The sequence below is a fragment of the Platalea leucorodia genome, assembly GCF_965183815.1.
Source record: "Platalea leucorodia genome assembly, chromosome: 6".
NCBI lineage: Eukaryota > Metazoa > Chordata > Aves > Pelecaniformes > Threskiornithidae > Platalea > Platalea leucorodia.
In genome coordinates this window covers 51,626,572-51,644,163 of record NC_138828.1, presented here as the reverse complement: position 1 = coordinate 51,644,163, position 17,592 = coordinate 51,626,572, and positions in this window count along the sequence as shown.

The window sequence follows — 17,592 nt, the reverse complement described above, 5'->3', positions numbered from 1 at the left end:
CAACAGCCCTCTATAAAACATAGGGGTTTCCCATGGTGCAATAATTTGCAGATTGCATCTGCAAACCTGAGTTGCAAAACATTCCACATAATTACCAATGACAGAACTTGACACTCTCTTACCACAAACATGACTATGTATTCAGGTATTCCATCATATTTCATGATGATGGTCTTTTGTCAAGGCTTGATATCAGTAAAGGGGAAAATTGTGCAAGTAACATCATCTTTCTTTCACAGATGTTTCTAATTACTCACAGTTTGAAGACTTAATGGAGAATCCTTGCAGTTGAATAAGCATAAGATTAAATGAAAAATTAATCAAACTTTCCCTTTGATTTCCAGGAGTCGTACATATTATTTTGTATTTTTCATTTGAAAACAACCAACTATTTGAAATTTTTACAGTTGATACACAGTATCTCGTAGCTCTTTAGTATTTCCACCTCAAAGTGCTCAGAAATCATGAAACAACTTTCCAAAATTAAAGAAATTTGCTACAATGTCATGAACTATTGATGACATAATAAATTATGAGTTGTTTTCTTTCACTTTCTGATTTTGAAGCACTTACTTAGAATACTTTAGATAATGTTTCCCTCCTTTTTTTTCCCAAAAATTGATTAATTTTCCACATTTTTCCCTCATTCATGAGGCTAGAAACATTTTTTAGCATGTAAACATTTTCCGATATTTAACAATTCCAGAAACAAAGCAAAAAGTAGTACAAAAACACAAAGTATTTTAAGACCTTCATTACATATTATTTTTCCAGAGCTCCAATATCCTATAATATGAAAGGAGAAAAGCATAGATGCTTGTATGACAGTAAAAGAGAGCTGGTAAGAGATATTTGCATAAGCCATTACAACTCAGAAGTCTACTGAAGATTCCCCAGGGCCACTCAGAATCCCCTTTGGTATTCTACTTTAATTACAATGTCCTCACAGAGGACTTTCAAAAGAATAATCATGGAGGGTGTTAGTAGCTTCTAGGATCTATATTTTTGTTGTACCTTAAAATGACAGCCATCTGGAACAGTGTTATTGGCACCTACCCTGATGTCAATGATTGGTATAAACATTAAGATATACGTGGGAAGCGTGTGGGGGAGTCACTTCAGGCAAAAGAAGGGTTTATATAAAAGTATTTTGTACAATCTTAAACCTAGGAAAATTTTAAGTCCTAAAGATTTCAAACTTGTAAATGGCTTTCCTTTGGAAATATCAAAATATGGAAAATAAACAATATTAATTGTAAAAATCTTCCCTTTCATACCAGAACACATCCCCCCTACCCCTGGCTGTATATGAAAGAAGAGTTCCTTTGCAAAAAGATAACAACCCCAAAACCAAAAACACGCCCCTCAAACAAACTAAAACAAGACACTGACTCTCTCTATGCCTCTTCAGCATGATACACTTTAATGCTAATGAGTATAAATTGCTACACAAGGCTGTCATATTCCCCTATTAATTTTCCTAGGTTACAAGATATTTATAATAAGTTCCTGAGTTGAGCAGTCTTTCTGTATGACAGCAGGATTATCAGTTATTTGTAGTAACCTACACTAAAGTATAACTTTTACACTAAAGTGTCTTGTTATAGTTAAATAAGAACCTTGCCATATATACAGCTTTAATAACCCTTGAGAAAAATGTTGGGAGTTTTGTTGTTCACAGTTTCTAGCTATAGTGCTAGCTGTTTTAGCTAATTCTGCAATTATGACTTCTAAAACCTGCAGCTGGAATTTGAGAAATTCCAAATTCATCACTCTGACACATAATTTATACTTTTCTTTGCATACTCATCTTTATAAAAAATGAATCCACTAATCTCTCAGATGAGAACATTCTGTGCATAATAAAAGATCAAAGGGCTCTAGTCTGAAAAAAAGGTTGTGTACCACAATGCAGAGACTTTAAACATGTAATTTTGAAGTTCCTGCTTCTTGAAGTAGAATCCAGACTAATATGTTAAGGACCAAGACTCTCAATATGATGCCTGAAGAAAGTTAAATACTGGACAAGCTAGGTATTGAGCACCTAGAGAAGGAAAAGCTGAAATAAGCTCATGTGCCTTTCCTCTGTAGAACTAGGGTGCATTATTTCAACAAGGTGAATACTTCCTTGCAGGACTGTCTGCAGAAACTTCTCTGGAAGACAAAGGTCTATGATTTTTCTTGGAAAAATGAAATCTGCTATTCTTTCCTCTCAGGACATGGTTGAAAGGAAGAAAAGAGCCATAGAAACACTCATAGAAAAAACTCATGCTAGAGCTGGTGTGGTTTGAGATCCCTTCTTTGGTTTACAGACTTAAAATATCACAGTCCAGGATACTGCCATAACTACTAAACAACACGTAACAGTTCTTCTTCTTGCCCAGCTGCCTTTTCTTCACAACTACATGGCTTCAACAGGAGGAGTTTACTTCCAAATCAGGGAGGCAGGCGATCTGAATTCACATCTCCCCAGGGAAAGACGAAAACTGAACCCAGGTCTTGTGGTCCTGAGTGAGAGCTGTAGTCACTGAGATGCCCGTAGTTTAAAATAAAGCCATTATATTCCATGTAAACTATATTCCATCCTACAGCTACTAGTTCTACTCTTCTTTGGTAGGTAAGTATTGCCCCATTCAGTTTGTAGATGTGGATTAGATTTAGGCACCATATAGGCAATGAGCTGCCCCACAGAGTCAGGCCTGAAATATTATGGTCATTTGCAGAAATGGAACATTATATGTCCATGGAAACTGAGGCATTATTTGAGTTTATGGAGCTCAAGGATTAGTCAGGAATTAAGCAGAGAATTAAGAATCACAGTTCAGAGTTTAGACATCTGCCTAAGTCCAAGGCCATCTTGATAACCTAAAAGGCCTTTTATTTTCACTACCTGTCCTAAAATCTGGGAGAGGATAAGGCACTCAGACAGAACATATGTCATTAAGCAAATATTCAGTCTTCTTCTTGTGTTGGTCTGTGTGGCCAGCCACGTCAGCAGTGTGTGTGTGTGCTGTTGGGAATACATGCTCAGCCTTGCCACTGGCTGGACCTGGGGACATGGAGCCACAGCAGCCTCCCATCTGTGGGGCTGGGACCAGAGGGGGCCACCTGGGTCCTGAAGTCCACAGATTTGGCATCATCTGACCACATAAATCACAGAAAAAAAAAAAAAAGGAATCAGAAAATAAAAAGCTGTTAATGCTAGGGTATCCTTTTCTCAGAAAGAGAAACTCAGCAGAGCGCACTGCTCAGTTGCAGGGAACACTCCACATTTCTCAGTGTTTCAGGGAAAGAAAATTGTTTCACAGTTTACAGATTGCAGATATTTCAGCTGAGATCTGAAGACAGTGCATCTCCTCCTGGCCACACTTTGCATTCTTTCCTAGGGCAAAAGCCCTGTGAAGCTGTCTTAAATGCTTAGTGGAGAATTCACTGTGTGCATGGTTTTACTACCTGTGTTGTACCCTGGAAATATGCATAAATCAGAGTTAATCCTGCATTATTTATAACAGAAGTTGGCAGGATAGATTACCATAACTCCATTTTGGTGATCTTCAGTAACTACAGCCAGGAAAAGAGAATGGTCTCCTTGAAGTCTCTCCCATGAAAGAAAACGTCTGCCCAGAGACATAACACCTCACATTATACATCACTTTCCTCCCTGAGGAAACAATTAGTGCAATTTCTAGAAGCAGAGACAAGCCATTCGTAATCTCTGGATGCATCGGGGAACTAGATATACTTGTGAATAGAGTTTTACCGGACTTAGGATCTTCAGACTGTGCCCAAGGCAGGGACCCAACATATTTAGTTTGACTTTGTTTCCTCCTTGGTATTATCTCCTAGTTTGTTGCTGTCACTTCCGGCCTCCTCTGCTTCTAGTTTGTCAAGCACCAAAAAAACTAGAAGCAGTAACCCTGAGTTACTGAAAGCTTCTGTAAAATGAGCAGACTAATATGATTGCATGAAATTACAGATTAATATGGATTTTTTGTAAAAAATTAATGGGCTATGAATAGGAGCTCTTCAGAAAGAAAAAACAAATTGAAAAAGGTTTATGAAGGCTGTCTTAGAGGCCAGAGTGTCTCAGAGGCCCTTCTAAAAACATGACAGAGCAGGACAGCTAGTGCACACACACAGTATAATGGTAATGGCAGAAAAACATTAAGACAAGCCAAAGTACATAACATACAACTGATATCCACTAGAGCAGGCTGGGAATGTCTCCTTAAATGATTCCCTAACAGGAAGTATTATTTTGTGTAGAAAAAATTGCTCGTACTTTTTATCTAAACCAATTCACTGTGTCTGGAAACAGTTGGATGTGAATTGAAATATTTCAATTTATTGAACTGATTATAAATTTTTGGTTTCAAACCATTTAATAATAAACAGTACTGTCTTCTTATGGCAAAGTGTCTCTTGAAAATTTTGTCTTGAATAATTTTTTCTCACGAGCTTTCTGATATGACTTTTTCTTCTGAATTACAGTATATCATTTTTTTCTGATAAAGCAGCATAGTGAGTCTTGAAAAGTATAATTCAGCCAAGGACTGAAGACATTAGAGAAGAACAGAATACCAGTTTCCTAAATGATGATTCTCAGGACGTTATAGGAAAGTGTAGTTTAATCTTGAATTGACTCAAAGTGAAAGATTAATTTTTGGCATATATTCCTTTATTGTCAAGATTTCTGAATTTCCCTGTACTTTTCAGTCATGCAAATGTTTCCATATTTTATTTCAGGTTCCATTTAGCCCAACAACAAGTGCTAGTAAAATGTTTTCCCACAGGATGGAAATTTCAGTATTTGTTAAATTTATTAGTAACTTTTGTAGGTTTATAATTGGTTTAAAAATAACGTGTTTTAATCATAATCTTGAAGGTGCAAGTTGTCAACATAATTTAAAAAAAAGTTTTAGGGTGAAGGATTAGCAATTGGTAGTGCCACTACCATCTAGTGGTCATCTTTGTCTCTGCACTGTGTCCGCAGTGGTGCTCTGGAGTATCAAAGGCAGGTGCCTGTTGGAGGATACTTGAATGACTTCAAGCATATTTGGTTGTAGAGGAGTAAAGACATGAATGTTCATATCAGTTTCTCTTTTAAAATGTTTTGTAACATCTCTCTTTTATTATATTTTAGAATTTCTAATGTCATAATATCTTTTCTGTTGTACAAAACATTTTTTACTACATAAGTGAAAGTTTCCCTCTCTTTAAATATGTAATTCCTTTTTTCTCCTCTATATTCAATCTGACTCAACCTGTTGAAGTCAATAGATAGTTTGGGTTTGTTTTCTTTAAGAGTCTGTGGCTTTGTAAATTTTTCTGAACAGAAGAAAAAGAAAAAACTGTAAAAGATATGACTTATGATCATACAGGCTAAATCTTACTTGGTGTCCTTTATAAGTAGCCCAACCTCATGAGGTTCACTTACTGTGCAGCATAGTCAATTCTCACATTTAGAGAAGTAATGCACCCAGAGACTGCAATAGCTCTTTTAAAAAGAATCCCAGAGGGGTCAGTTACTGTTTAATAATGTCTTGTACCACTGTTCTGAATTTATTTTACTGGTAGCTAACTACTACACTCTGCCTAAAAGCACTTATTGAACCTCTGGCCTTATAATAAAATAGAATATATTGGAACAAAATAAAGAAAAAGTCAACTTTTTCATTCTATTTGGATGGTCAGGAAAATGGTATTTTATAGCATCTTCAGGAACAAAAAGCAAACCTTCTGAAAACAGAATAGTTGATGTAAAATCTAGACAGTATTTAGAGACATGAAAAATGTTTAGATTTCAGTAGTTTTCCTTTTAAAACTTTTAAAACTTTTCCCATGATTTATTATAAATTACACTTGCAACTTCTACCGGTGTTTATTACTGCCTCCCAGATATATTAATTTCTGTTTTCCTTTCTTAAAGGAAAAATGGGATAATGAATCACTAACTTAACTGAGCATATACAAACTTCTAGAGTGAAGTTACAATCTTGTTTAAATGGCTAACATCATAATTCCTGGAATAAGAATTTCATTCACATTCCTAAAAAGTCCCATATTTTTCATATTATACATGTATTTCTTGGAATGTATTTTTTGCTTGCAAATCTTTCCAGTTATTAGTATGATATGAGTAAGTTCAGGTTAGGATAAAACTGGGGATCCTATTCTATAGGTTGACAAATTCCCTATTTATTTTCAATGTTGAGATTAGGGTTCTGTTCAAATTTTTGTCATGGTAATGTCTTTGATTCCTGCACTGGACTTCTAGCAGTGACAGTAAGGATGTTAACAGTGGTGTGACTGCCATCTCTAACAGTTGACAGATAGGATGATGAATGTCCATGAACAAATAAGTAAACCTTGCACTTCCAACCTGAAATAAAGTACTTCTCTTCAGAGGCTTACAAGAATAGAAAGGGAAAATATTTAAGACAAAGCAGAAACGGACAAAGGGCTGTATCCTCTACAAACAGAGGTTAATTCAAGGAAGGAACAAAGGATTTTTTTTTTTCCTAGCTGAGAGGAAATTTTTAGTTGCCACATCAGCTGAGGCTGAGAGGAACTTGCTGTACAGGTCAGAGAGGAGACTGTATTATCTGCAAGAATTACCTAAATAAGGAAATAAAGTAAGATTCAGAACAGAAGACTGTAAAAGGTCAGTGCTCCATTTCTAGAATACACAAGAGCACTGAGGACACCAAGGTAAGTAGCTGTTCAGCTAGGTTTTCAGAAATTCAGTAGTGTCCCCTGGTATGGACATCTCAATTAAGAGCAGGGACCTTATGTGGTCCCTGCCACATCTGGTGGACTTCAGGACCCAGGTGGCCCCCTCTGGTCCCAGCCCCACAGATGGGAGGCTGCTGTGGCTCCATGTCTCCAGGTCCAGCCAGTGGCAAGGCTGAGCATGTATTCCCAACAGCACACACACACACTGCTAACATGGCTGGCCACACAGACAAACACAAAGAGAAAACAGTGCCTTGGAGGGCACCCACACCACCAGGCACCACACTCAACACAAACATGAACAGCAGGGACAACTTGATCTGGTTCCTCTGGCTGCTCAGGATTGAAGGCTGCTGGTGAGTGAGAAAAAGAGAAAACCTTAATGCTGTGCAAGAACTGTTCAGCAGTAGCCAAAACACCAGTGTGTTATCAATGCTCTTTTAGTCACAAATCCAAAACACAGCACGATATGGGCTGCTATGGAGGAAGTTAACTCCAGTCCAGCCAGCCCCAGCACAGCATCACATAATGAGTCTTGCTTATTCCCACAATCCCTTTAAGCTTTATCAGAATCTTTACACAGTCCCAAAATGCTCTTCCTCCTGCGTACATAGTAAGTCCTGTACCCACTCAGACAATCACCCCTGTTAGCCTGGATGGCATTATGGAGAGAGGGGTTTTGGCTGACTCACCTGGTGGGTTTCCCACTGGGGTCAATGATCTAATTAGTCTCCTCTGATGGTCTTTGGAGAAGGTGGTTATGCGAACTTCATTTCACTTATCACCAGGCCACCAGGGTTCCTCTGCTTGTGTTGTTCCCATGATCCTTGCTGGGCAGCTCTGTTCCCTGTGATTAGCTTTTAATCACATAACCTAGCACATTTAAAATTAAATATTATAAATACAGTTGGAATATATAATTTCAATTAAACAATAATCATAATAATTGGTGTTTTGATTAGTTATATTTATCTTCAATTTGTTTCAACTAGCATTTTGACAGGTTAGTCTTAATGATATATAATATGGTATATCCTAATGATTTGAAAATAGCATAATGAAATTATGCAGAACAAAATAGTTCAAGACCTCTGAATAGAAATGTGTTTATATTTTTTACTGGGAAATTTTGAAAAATTGTTTTTCCTTTTCCAATTTAAAACATCAAAATGGCTTTAGTAGCTTTGAGAGGATTTTTATTATTTAAGTTTTGCAAAGGCTAGGAAACATATTAGCAATTAAAAAGTTCAGTATCATTGTAGAATATGTACTGTTATTTACATAAGAGTAAAAATTGCAACTTCCATATTTCAGCTTTTTTAGAAAATTTTAAAAAGTTTATTTCAGTGCAAATTATGAACATCAGGAATTTTGCAAAACTGGTTCAGATAAAAAATTAAAATGAAATCTGATAAAGAAGTATATTGTATTTTGAGATATAATTGTAAGGTACCCTGCTGAATTTCTCCCTTAAATCTTTAAAGTGAGAAAACCATAATATTATTTGCATATATTTACTGGAGTTCCTTTTCTTTACATGTGCAAGTATCCTAAAAATTATAGTTCATGTTTTTCTACATGACTTGTGACATTGCCTTATCCTTCTACAATATCACACTGCTTACGGAGGAGTTTGAGTATTTGTCATACAGGAAATGAATATGGCACAAAGTCAAATTTTATTAAAGCTTTGGCTTTGACTTACCTTCTACCACCAGGAGCTTAAAAGCACTTCAAAATTGATGATGCAGCTTTTGTGTTTCTCTTTAGATTTCCCAGACCTACCTCATGCTACATACACTGACAATTTGAGCAATATGCTGAACTTTGTTTTTACCTCCTACTTTCAGATCAATTAGATAAGGCTAATGCTGTAATACAGTCATATTAGCATAGGTTCTGTGCCTATAAGCCTAGGGACACATTTGGTTGTAGGGACATAGTATTTCATCACTTAATTTAATTTATTCATTTGTTTTTTTCAGTCATCCAACAGGTCAATGAAACTAATGTATGCATAGGGTCTGATATTTCGTATTTAACTCTCTGTTCATGAACAAATCCTGCTTTTTTCAAACATTTTCTGCAAGTTGTAGTTAAACATACAACATGTGTAAATGTAAGATAATGAATTGATCATACTTGTTTCTCTTGCAAACTTTCCTCATTCTCTGCTTTCTATTTATTGTCTCAAATTTATCATCTAATATTGTATTGTTTCTGCTCCCTAATTAAATGAACAGAGGGCAAATAAATAGTTTAGAAACTGATGCACTTAATTAAGAGTGTTCTGACAAGCTCTCATTTATGCTAGAATTAGACAAGTGAGTGACATCTTGGCAATATGCATTTTCAGATACAACTCAATGACCATATGAATATTAATAAATAATAATCAATAGCATAGTTCTCTGAGAAACACAGGCAAATCTTGAAAATCTCTGCAAATCACTTCTTGTGTTATTCAGATGAGTATGTTGTGTGTAGCAGTTCCAGTATTGTGCTGTTCATCATGTCACAGATGTACAGTTGCTTTGTTGTGTGTTTAATTAATTTACAACAGTGCGAGCTGCCTCTGTCCATCAGACACCATTGTTATAGTAGCTGTTTACTCGCTTGTATTTTCTGGACAGATGAAACAATAATTTCATGAGCTATAAATTCACATACATGCAAAGGTATTCCACATAGCCACAATAACTTCTGAACTTAGTTATTTCCTGTGAAATCTATGATATTTATTTTATAATAGTTAACATTAAAATCCTACTCCCTTCAGGATTTTATAGTTAGAATTAATTTATAATATTCTGCAGTTTATAATAATATTCCACACCTTAAATACAGCCAGAACAGGCAGAACTATGGGAAAGTTTGTATACCTATAATCATAAAGCCCACAGAACCAGAACAGTGCAGATCAAATGCTAATCAGGTTCCTAACAACATAATTTTCCCATTACAAAAAATAGAAGCACAAATCACATCTCAGACCCTTTCTTCTCTTTTTTTAACCAAGCCAACCACCATTATGCAGCTTGTCCTGCTGCACTTCCACTGTAGCCATATCTGTTGCATGGAAGTATTCAGTGACAATTTCTTTTCTGGCCATGCTGATAAACCAAGTACAATCTCAAAATTTCAGTCGTATTGTCCCCAGAGATGTCAATATTAAGATTTCAGAATCTAAACCACTGATTTTCTCTCCTTGTCAGGATCTTCAGGTTGCTTATACTGGTTTACAGAGTATTTTCAATGCATAGAGGGTAAGGGATTTTATAGTCACAAACCATAGTCACAACCTATAGTCACAATCAAAAGTAACAAAGATTTATGAAGCTGTAAAAATAAACATTACAAGCTGCAAAAATAAAATCAAGTAAGTTGACAGTTGTGCAAAATTGCAATCCATACAGCTCCCATTGTCCAGTGATGAAAAGTACTCTAGAGATTCATATATTAATTTGCTCAAACCTACTATTGCATGTGTTCAAACCACACAGCTACTCAATATTGTGACTCCTGCCTGGTGGTGTCTGATTATTCGAATCCCTAGTCTAATTACTTTGCACTTCTCTCTGCTGAGATGGATGAGCCACTTGAGAGCAATCCATGCAAATTAGTTTGTCTACTTTGTTCCTGTGCATTTGCAGAGCTTTCTTCCTTTTCCTATTTTCTGTCATCAGCATATTTTACTGCCTCTGAACTGTGTTCTTTACCAAATCATTCACACCCTAAGTAAAAAATTGAGGTATGAAGTTGGTGTTTGCAGAGCCTTTCAGGTACTCCTCTCCACCATTCCCTTTCACATTTTAATTGTGTAACCCCAAATATTCAAACGGCAGTTATATAGAGCTTGTGCATTTCAGCACATATGAGAACCCAGCTCTTCAGTCTTTACAAGTTATATGAAAAATCAAGGTAATCAGTCTGCGTAATGAACATTCTCCAGTTTTTATTCTGAGTTGCAGAAAAGGACTGATAATGACTCTTTGCTCCCTTAGAATAGAGGTCAGTCCAAGCATGCTGTTATCATATGGAATATCTTCTACATATCAGTCAGAACATCTCTATCAACAAGTCAATACAACAAATACATTCCTTGTAAGTGACTCCTATTTTTTCAATACATTTTGCCTACTTTATTCTTCTTATGCCTACAAGATTTTTCTTAAGAGTATGTCTCACTGTTTTTTGATATGTATGCTTAAATTTAGTCTAGGTAGCAATTATGCTTGATTCCTCACAGTTTAAAATACAATAATGGAATGAGAATGCTCAACAAGTCATGACTCAAATTGCAGAAAGTTTCATTTGTTGTCATAAAATTTATAGGATTCTATACTTGTTGATTCTCTTGGTCTAGAAGTATGACAATGTCCTGCGACAGGGTTTTTTCCGTCGCCCTTGTATATACCACACTCATATTCATGGTATTTTGTTCATATTCTGGTCAGAATACACAGAGAAAAAGAAATCATATATGATATGTATTTATAGATTCACATATTTCTATCTGACAGGCAGAGGTGATATGATCTCTATCTACACCACACACACACATAACACCTCTGTATGAGCTGAACTTTGCTAATCAGTCAGGCAGATGGAGAGCCCACCAAGGGCATGGAGCTTCCAATGTCTTCCAGTTGGCTATCTAATATCTATTTTAATACCTTGCAATGGCTTTCAAAGCTGTTGTTAGGTTTCATAATCTTTTCAGAAGTTTTATCCATCCCTGGTCATTTCTCTAGAAGCTGTTTCACTTCCTCTACCCTATGTATATTCAGTGGTTCTACTTTACCAGATTGTTTACCAGTCTTTTTTCCCCTGTAGTCTGCCCCTCCAGGCTAAACATAGTCACTGTTCTGTCTGATGTATATTTTCTAAATCTTGCCTAATTGTCACTGTATACTCTGTTATGCAAGCACTCATTCATAGATCTATCTATTAGTGTCTTTGTAGATTTGCCTGTTTGATAGGGGATCATCCATGTCTCTTCAATGACGTTATTATTTTTCACAGACATACACAGACAGACACATAGATCCATTTAAAGATATTGGATACATCAATACTTATTCATCAACTTGGGTATCTGATAGAGTTGCTAAGCCACCCTCCATGATATTTGAAAAGTCATGGCAGTCAGGTGAAGTCCCTGGGGACTGGAAAAAGGGAAATATTGCACCCATTTTTAAAAAGGGTAAAAAGGAGGACCCTGGGAACTACCGACCTGTCAGCCTCACCTCTGTGCCTGGGAAGATCATGGAACAGATCCTCCTAGAAGCTATGCTAAGGCACATGGAGGACAGGGAGGTGATTCAAGACAGCCAGTATGGCTTCACCAAGGGAAAGTCCTGTCTGACCAACCTAGTGGCCTTCTATGATGAAGTAACTACAACAGTGGACAAGGGAAGAGGTATGGATGTCATCTAGCTGGACTTCTCTAAGGCCTTGGACACGGTCCTCCACAATATCCTTCTCTCTAAATTGGAAGGATATGGATTTGATGGGTGGACTGTTCGGTGGATAAGGAATTGGCTGGATGGTCGCATCCAGAGGGTAGTGGTCAATGGCTTGATGTCCAGATGGAGATCAGTGACAAGTGGCGTCCCTCAGGGGTCCGCACTGGGGCCAGTGCTGTTCAGTATCTTCATCAATGACATAGACAGCAGGATTGAGTGCACCCTCAGCAAGTTTGCAGATGACACCAAGCTGAGTGGTGCAGTTGACACACCTGAGGGACAGGATGCATCCAGATGGCCCTGGACAGGCTGGAGAAGTGGGCCTGTGTGAACCTCATGAGGTTCAACAAGGTCAAGTGCAGGGTCCTGCACCTGGGTCGGGGCAATTCCCGGTATCAGTACAGGCTGGGGGGATGAAGGGATTGAGTGCAGCCCTGAGGAGAAGGACTTGGGGGTACTAATAGACAAAAAGCTGGACATGAGCTGGCAATGTGCTCTTACAGCCCAGAAGGCCAACCGTATCCTGGGCTGCATCAAAAGAAGTATGGCCAGCAGTTCGAGGGAGGTGATTCTGCCCTTCTACTCTGCTCTGGTGAGACCCCACCTGGAGTACTGTGTCCAGCTCTGGAGTCCTCAGTACAAGAAGGACAGAAACCTGCTGGAGTGAGTCCAGAGGAGGGCCACAAAAATGATCAGAGGAATGGAACACGTTTCCTATGAGGACAGGCTGAGAGAGTTGGGCTTGTTCAGCCTGGAGAAGAGAAGGCTGCAGGGAGACCTTATTTTGGCCTTTCAGTACTTAAAAGGGGCTTATGAGAAAGATGGGGACAGACTTTTTAGCAGGGCCAGTAGCAACAGAACAAGGGGTAATGGTTTTAAACTAAAAGAGGGTAGATTCAGGCTAGATATAAGGAAGAAATTTGTTACAATGAAGGTAGTGAAACACTGGAACAGGTTGCCCAGAGAGGCTGTAGATGTCCCAACCCTGGAAACATTCAAGGTCAGGTTGGATGAGGCTCTGAGCAACCTGATCTAGGTGAAGATGTCCCTGCCAATTGCAGGGGGGATGGACTAGATGACCTTTAATGGTCCCTTCCATCCCAAAGCATTCTATGATTCTATGATTCTATCTTGCATCAAGTAGTGACTGAAATCTGAATGTCTTTATGTATTTTGGAAAAAATAACTGTGTTTTGTGTATGTTTGCACAGCACTGAACACAACTGAATTTAATCGTGATTAAAGCGTCACATATTAATTAACTTTACCAGTAGTTATGCCTACAGATACTTAATTCGTTAAATACCTGACTTTTTACTATGGGTGTGTTTATAGTGCTTCAGGGAATGAGACATTTATCCTTGATTAAAGCTTTTGTACATGACCATGACAGAGATAATAGAAACTGGCACACTGCTGATTTTGTAATAGGAGTATATTTTCTGGATCACATTTATGCTTAAGATTATATGGATTTACAAAAAATTAGTGAAATTGTTTCTTCTGTTCTTTATTCCATAGGCAGTTTTATGCATTGATGCTGAAAGTACTGCTTCACTGGTATGTTTGTGACAAGCAACAGGAAGCATTTAAAAAGCTTCTGTTGTTTTTAATTTTACTTTTTTCCATCTCTGTCAGGCAGAATATGTCTTTTAAGTTTTTCAGAAAGTCACAGAAATACTGCTTAGTTTGGTACAGGTTCTTCGTGCTGTACTTTCTTCAATTAATACTGGAGCTATTTTAATTTACTTACACTGCTGAAATCCATGCCACTCTTCCAGTTTTCTAGGCTTGTTTCAAAACATCAACTTCATAAAGTATTGTGGGTGAACTGTGTGGTTTTTCCATGGAAGATCTAGTCTGTGGTAAAGACACCACATATTCAAAAGACATGCTTTTTAACTCACCACCACAGAGCTCCACCCTGTGTTGCTGAACCACAAAGATGAATTGTTTCTTCTTCTGCTATTTTTATTTATGTGTGCTTTTTCACAGGTCATGCCAGTCCTACTTTCTATGACATATAGGTTTCATTGACAAGAAACTTAGGTACCTGAATATTCATAGGTGGATATGTTAGCAACAGATTTTGGGGGACCTACAGAAGATAATCAACTATAATCACCTACATTTCTAACTATATTTTGGGAAGATTTACTTTAATGAAAGATTTTAGTTTGCTTTAAGTTAGAGAAGACCTAGCTTGAGTGGAGGAGAAAGGGGTAAATGCTGTGACATGTAAAGTGCAATAAATGGTAAGGGCATTTGATGGAAGGAGAGATGTCTCACTAAGAATGAAGAAGGAGCATGGGAGATGCCTGAGTTTACTTGGAAATGGGAATGGAGAATTTTATTACTACAGCAGGGAATGAAGAAAATAAATAGTGAAAGGGTAAAAGATGACAGAGTGGTGTCATAACAGTTTCCCAGCAAAATGTGACAGGATGCGACAGCTCTGGGAAGCTAACATCATTCAGTGAAACAAACATAAGACAAGGAAATATAGGACAGAGAGGACTGTCATTCTCAAGAAAAGCAATTTGGTATCCACAAATGGACTCAGAAGTGGTAGTTACTAATAGTTGTGGTATTTGAACCTGCACCTGTCACAACTGATCCAGTTGTGTCTCTAGGAATGTGATCTATTTGTCATACAGTCAGGGTGACGATGTCTATCCCTTTCCTTTTTCTTACATATAATACAGACTTGTAGGGATCCACCTCACATGTCTGTAATAAGTGAAGAACAACAGGTTCCTTTGGATACTGATCCCAGCTCAGTTACTTATTTAGATAAGATACAGCTCTGAAACTCCTTCACTGCCTAAAGGATTCTTGGGATACTGCTTTTCTAATTTAGCAGTCTAGGTTGAAATTGGAAGCACACACTGGTCCATAGTCTTTCCTCAGGGTTTTTCAAGTGAAGGTTGTGACCAAACAACTGAACTGATGCTCTGATTTATTTGTGGATAAAAAGGAAATAGATCATATTTTTATTGTTAAGTATTTCTCTGTAGTGTAGACAGTGACATTTATTTTAAACACAAAAGGCTATATTTTGAGGAGAACTCTAGGATTCAATAGCTGACAGCAAGTTGTTCTGTTCCATTTTTTACTTTAGTACATGCTTAGTACTTTAGTCTTAGAGTTTGTGTCTTATGTACTATCACTTTACTATTTTTACAGTACATTAAAAAGAAATAGTGACTTTCTGGAATTATGCTTATCAGCTGAAGCAATTTAAGACCATCTTTGATTAGGGTAAGAAAGAAATTCTTATCTGACTATTCTTAATTATGGTATTAAATTATTGCAGTTGGAATGAGTTCTTTTAGGAGTCCATATGCTTTTACATCACAAAGTGGGAAAAATTCAGGCCAAATAGGAATGAAGTTTTGATTTCTTATCTCTAATACTCAGATGAAACAAGGCAGTACTGAGTGTTCAGCTACCATGGAAATCTTTTGAATAAGTACCTTTTAAATTAAAACATACAGATTCAGTCTGTTTAAAAGATCTATGGAATTAGAGGCAGAAATCTCGTTTGATTGTTGGTAATTTTATGTCAAAAGAAGAAGACCTTATATAGGAGACAATTGCACCTTGCATATACGACTGACGCTTCCCTTTCAAGCTTTATTCTAACTGCAGACTGCACCTGAAAATAGAATTAATTTAAACTTATCCTTAATAAGTAGTCAGATGCAACAGCAGAAATTATGAAATGCACCTTGACACAACCATCAATGTGTATTCAGAGTACAATCAGCAAACAGACTGAGCATGGAGAAAGAAATGCAAGCAGTTATGTAGTCTGTAGATAATTTCTTACCCATAAGTGTATAACTGAGGTACTGTGGGGGTGGGAATCACATAACTGTAAGGAAAACATATTTTATACACTAATGCAATAAGAAGTTGGCAGCTTTTAAAAGGTCGTCATTCTGCAAGATTGTAAAGATGATCTCCCTTTGTAGTACTGCTGTTAAAAACAAATGACAAACTGTGATAAAAAGACCTTCACCCTGACATTTATTTTAGCAAGTAATAATTTTATAAACCATTTGTAAAATTTTATATCATTTGTTAGTCTTATTCAAAACCAAATTGCATCTACCACAGTGGTAGGATGTCAGATATGTTTAAATTTAGGATTTTAATATTCACATAGTGACCATATTAGTAGACTTTGACATAACTAGGTTTAGAAAAGCCAGTAGTTCTTTCTTTGTATGCAACTCCTGTGCACTTTCAAAGAAAATACTTAAAAAATCTTAATGATATTGTAAAAGATCTTACTGTTTCTAAAAGATGCTAAATATTTAATCAAAATTTTGATTTAGTCCCAATGGTTCACACAAGTTGTATGTGCAAGTGAAATTGTTTGCATGATAGTGAGACCTCTTTATCATTTGCAGCTTTATAGTTTAATTAGATTTAATCAGAAGAGCTTTCAAAGGAAACTTCTCATAGAGAACAATTCTGCTATTGAGATTATAAACAAGTCTTGTTATAAAAAACAGTTTTATTGCATCAGTGACTTACCCATCTATTACTTTAAAGGTGAAATACATTGATTACCCTATGCTCTGGTAGCATATCTACTAAAGCCGTTTCAGTCAGATATAACCACATCAGCTTTTCCAAAACTGGCTTCTGTGGCAGATATGTGATGTAATAGAGATTCTTCGTTTGTGTGTCACACATTCAACAAATGTTCCTACTGCTGCCAATATAAGTTTTAGGTTTTCTCATTGCTCTCCCCTCCACCACCACCACTGTTTCCAAACTTGCTAAAGAGAGTTTAATTCAAACCTGACTGCAATGATTTGCATGACTCCAAGAAATGCTTCATGCCTAATTTGTCTGAAGATGTTGGAATCAAATATAACAAAGTGACAGAGGGAAATTCAGATACCTTAAGAATTAAAAATAAGCCCACTAAAATCTGTCTTTCAGGTCTCCAAATGATCTGAACGAAAAGTGCTATTCTAGGATTTCCAAACCTAAATCTCACTCCTGTCATGTAATTTCTAAATAATTTTCATTTTAGAAGTGATACTGCATGCTTCATATCATTACATTTTATTCCTTTTTATTACTCTTTCCCTCACCAAGAGTGAGTTTTCTCTCTCTGATATTTTGCTCCTACTCTGCATAGGCAATGTATCCTAAAATGAAATACGCTTTATTAGCTCCCTTCTACTTTTTTCCCAACAGTCTTTTCAGAAGATTTTTTGAGTTTTCTCCTTCCAGGATAGGCTGTCTTCTCTTTTTGAGGACCCATTTACCATTTATCTTCATCATCTTGGTTGTGGGGTTTTTTTGATAAAATTCAGTCTAAAAGCTTTTCCCTTAGCCTAATACTCAGAAAATTCTAAGCATTACA